The 4,568-nt window shown below is 45.4% G+C and overlaps 1 pseudogene; it reads right to left on the bottom strand.

The window, feature by feature from the left end:
- Positions 1-226: 226 nt before the first annotated feature.
- LOC127214396 (neuroepithelial cell-transforming gene 1 protein-like) lies at positions 227-1,308 on the bottom strand (annotated as a pseudogene).
- Between the last annotated feature and the right edge of the window lie 3,260 nt (positions 1,309-4,568).

Here is a 4,568-nt window from a genome sequence, read left to right as displayed (position 1 = left end):
TTATACAGCTGATACGAAATAACCCTAGGATACTCCCATTATAAGAAAAAAATGTACAAATTTATAAATAGTCTCGACACAAGTTAATACACACATACCAGAGGCTCTTTTCCATTGCCTCCTGGCAGGGCTTTGCCCTTGCTCTAGGAAAGCAGGCTGTGCCCACAGTGCCAGCACGCTCCCGGAGTCTGTCCTCACACAGAAGCCGCATTCTGGTGCACTCCCATTATCTACTTGGATACAGAACACTTCTGGCTCGCAGTGTGTGGAACTGGCCTGGAGAGGAGTCTTGGAAGTGGACTCTAAATGTATTTTTAGCTTTGTCTGAGTTGCCAATCGCACATCCCCATCCTGTGGGTCCTCCAACACCAGCTGCTGCACTGGAAATGTCTGTGGGCAAGCCTGGTAAAACGGACGCCCATTTCATCTAACAGGACACGTCAAAACCAAGACGTCTTGAAACAGCCAAATGTGTACTTGACGGGCACTCTTATTCTACTCCCTGTGTCACAGCAGCACTTGGCTTGCTGTGATCCTGGATCCTCTCAGACCCGGGATACTTCTCATCCAGGATCTCCATCTTGTTGATATAATACTGACACTCAAATTCACCTCTCTTCAAGTTCTTACCAGAAAGAACTCCTTGCTTATCAATACTGCCTCTTCAGAAACTAAATGCCAGAGTGGCCTTTTAGAGCACATCTGAAACTCCTTTCAACAGGAAAAGGTATTTGACCAGGAGACTTTGGGTAATAATTAGGAAACTCCAAAGATCTAGTTTCTAATAAAGGGAGACCCCACACAGTGCTTGGTAAATCTTAGAGTCCTGTTTCTTCTGATCCGGAAGTGCTTGGGCCAGGTTATTACAGCAGCCTTTGCAGACAGCCATTTAGGCCCAGTAACCAACTCACAAGAATGAGACCAAGCAGGCCTACTGTCTGGTCCAACTGGGTTGCTTCTATTAATGCCAACAAATCATTCCGTGCTGAGGTGTGTGAGTTCCTCTTCTGAGATGTAGGCATCTTTAACATTGGGGCATGGCAGGTCTTTCTAGCAAGCTTGAGATCCTTGATTAAGGCCTGTTTGCTGGGACAATTCATGTGCTGCTTCCTGAAGTTTGCTATCTCAGGGGGAAGGACTCCCACACACTGCAACGGCGAGTGCTGGGACAGGACTTGCTGGATGACTTCTGGGCAGAAGCTGGGGATCTGTGCTCAGCATGTAGGGTAAATGACTGGTTTGACCAAAGCGCCTGACTGTTCCATTTCTTACAGGAAAGATTAAACTTGCTGAGGAGATAGACACATGTTTTGTTTGGTTGGTTTTGGTTTATTTGACACAGGGTTTCTCTGTGTAGCTTTGGAGCCTGTCCTAGAATTAGCTCTTGTAGACCAGGTTGGCCTCGGACTCACAGACATCTGCCTGTTCTGCCCCCCAGGTGCTGGGAAGACATATTATTTTTTTTTAACCTAGCCCGATTTGTGGGCAACTGAAACAGATAACGAAAAGTAGTTTCGACTGTCAAGTTTATTCTCTGTTACCCTAATTCTACATTATTTCCTTCTTCCCCGTTTATACAACCATGCTGCACTTCTCCGTGGGCTGGAGAAAGGGGAAGGAGGATCGTGGGAAACATCTCCGGGAGACAGCAGAGCCTTCAGCATCTCTTAGGCAACCCGCAACAATGAGTTTCCCAGCACACACCTCTTCACTTTTCAAAACTCTTGGACAACCCAGTACAAATACAAAATGAATTTGATTCCATACCAAGTTGAGAAGGACACCAATAGGTTTATTTCATCTTCAAGACAACCATGAGTGAGCCACATTAAAGAATAATTAGGTACAGCAATGACTCTCTGAAGCCTGAACAGAGAATCTATCCCACTAACCAACCTCCAGACTTGACTCATCAAGTTATTTTACTAGCTACCAATACGTCATCTTCACTTGGATGGCAACCCTGACAGGCCTCAGGTGAGCTCATTACCTTCCTCCACAAACTGGTTTCCCTTCTTGCTTCCCTATGTGAACCAGCTCTATAATAATAACCCCAGCCAGCCAGGCTTCCAACCTACAGGCCACCTCCCTGGTCTCTTCCCATCCCAATGGTCCAGGGAAGAGGGAAGGAACTGGAATATACTCTCTGCCCTACCCATTAATGTAGGTAAGGCTCTAACATCAGGTGCAGCTCAAGTCCTTGTGAGTCAGAGTGCCTCATGAAGACTGTTTAAAATGCAGACTTCCAGCCAAACCTCAGCCTACTGATTCAAGGCTAGGCTGAGGAATCAGCATTTTAAAGTCAGATCTCCAAGAACTCTTCAAACCACCTAAGAAGGGTCCCACCATGAAGGAGCAAGTGAGTTGGGCACCCAGGCTGATGCACACAATGCAGATTGAAGAAAAAGCTGTGTAAACCACACTGGTGAGCTAAATTCAGAGGCTGACAACAATGTAGACAGCATGGCTCAGTATGCTGAAATCACATTCAGGTCCATTCATGAACAGCTGTTGCCAGAAAGGTCTTGAGAGACCATTTCCCCCAAGGAGCTAGCTCTGAAGGAGGGGAGTAGCCACATGGCTTTCTAGAATTAGCATAGGTTGATTGGCTACCAACACTATTCAATTATAAAGAGACAAGACAGACCAAAGAGACAATATAGGGGCTGGAAAGGAGCTCAGAGGAGTGAATGACTGTCAGCCAGAATGTGCTTGCCAGTGAAAGAAGACACTCCAGCTACTGTGCACTCAGAGGTTAAATACAGACATCCTAACTCAGAGATAGTTCCACTTGTGAAAGCTTAAGGGCACCGCCTGTTTCTTCAACTTTACAGTGATATAAAAGCATCAGTAGTCAGTGGGCTATTACTTCAGTTTGGTGTTTTTGATCTTCTCCTGGCTAGAGCATTATGTGGACTGGCATGATACTCCCTCCTGGTGTTGTGGTAAGCAGAAAAGCACAGCCCTACGTCAACCACATGAACACAAAATAAACAACACGTTCTTAGAGCCATGTTATGTGACTGGTGTTCAGTGATTAGGTGTCTTAATGATATTTTCTGCCTCATATCGGTTTATTGGGATGGAACCTAAGGATAAGCCAAAAAGCATCTGTACAGGTAGATGCTTAAAAGATGATTGGAAAGGCTAGGAAAAGGAGCTCCCAAATTCTACAAATGACTGCCACAAGTACTTACCAAGTTACCTGTGGCCTGTGCTGTGGTCAGAAAACAGAATAGAAAAACTGGGGCCTATGGAAATAACTAGCTCAAATACTGCCATATTAGATCCATGCCAGCAAAACGGGTGTCTCTGGGCCTCACACCAGCAGGTAGCAGAGCCTGGGGCTCTGGGGCTCTGTAACCATGCCATTACAGTAAATAAATAGACAAAATAACCATGCCATTACAGTAAATAAATAGACAATGAACAGACACCCCAGCCTCCCATGGCCCTGCCTGTCTCATTCCTGCCTCAGTGGCATGTGTACATCTCTGTTTGCACACGTGGTCTTTCGTACGGGAGCACACGTGAAGGAGGAGAAGAATTTGCTGGCCACACATCTGTCTCTTGGCATCATACTCAGCTGTCAGTGTAGATGTGCTCAGAGGCCAGGTATCCCGCCTTACCCTATCATAAGGCAGCATTCAGCAGAACGTCAGGTGAACAGGAGGGAAAGGAAGGAAGGAGATGCTCAGAGTAAGGTCAGGCCATAGTCTACCAGCAGAAAACACTGGGAATCAGTTTTGACAGCGGTTAAAGCATTAAAGAAAGAGCCAGGTTTTGCGTTCTGCCTGTTTCTCTTCATTTCCATGCATGTGAAATATGGTTCAAATTCTTTGGGTCTGTAAAGTCTTAACTGTCTTCTGCCTGGTATACTGCCTATTTTCTCCCAATTTTTTTCCCTGTTCTAATCTATTCTACACACAGATCCTACAACTAGATTTCCCAAAACAGTAGTCTTCAAACTTTATGTTGCGATCACTTCCCAAAGAACTTTGTTTTGTAAAGCTTTTAATCCAATTGTACATTACTAAGCTTGCAAAGAAATGTATGGGCTCAGGACCCACAAGACCAAGTACTTAGAACACAGGAGATTTATGTGCCCCAGAGGGACAGAGGTCAGGGAATAAGAGACAAACACAGGAGATAGAAGACAAGGAATAAGAGGAAGGGAACAGGGGAGAAAGGGCAGGGATATTTGTTCCAGAAGGACAAAGGACTGCCTCTGGATAGAAAGGAGATAGATGAGACAGACGTGGCACATAGACAAATGGCATTTTATAAAGGTACAAGGGAAAATCCTGTGTTAATATGAGGTGTCTAATTTTAATTGAGCATATAAGTTAGGTGAGCCAAAGGGGGCTTTTGTTTGCTGGACTTAATACCTTGATATCTGGACCTTTGTAGTGAGCCTCAGGATGCGGAGGTGACCAAATAAGGGAATAAACCTTGTTGGCTAGCTAAGGGTTTTCAGCAAGGCAAGGGTGATAGGGAGAAGGTCAAGGCCTGGCAGAGCTATGCTCCCCACACTCAAGCAGGTCGGATCCCTTCAAAGCTAGCATTTA

This window comes from Phodopus roborovskii, unplaced genomic scaffold (assembly GCF_943737965.1).
Source record: "Phodopus roborovskii unplaced genomic scaffold, PHOROB, whole genome shotgun sequence".
In the NCBI taxonomy this organism is placed as follows: Eukaryota; Metazoa; Chordata; class Mammalia; order Rodentia; family Cricetidae; genus Phodopus; species Phodopus roborovskii.
The sequence above is the reverse complement of the archived record's forward strand: the minus strand, read 5'-3'. Positions and strand labels throughout refer to the sequence as shown.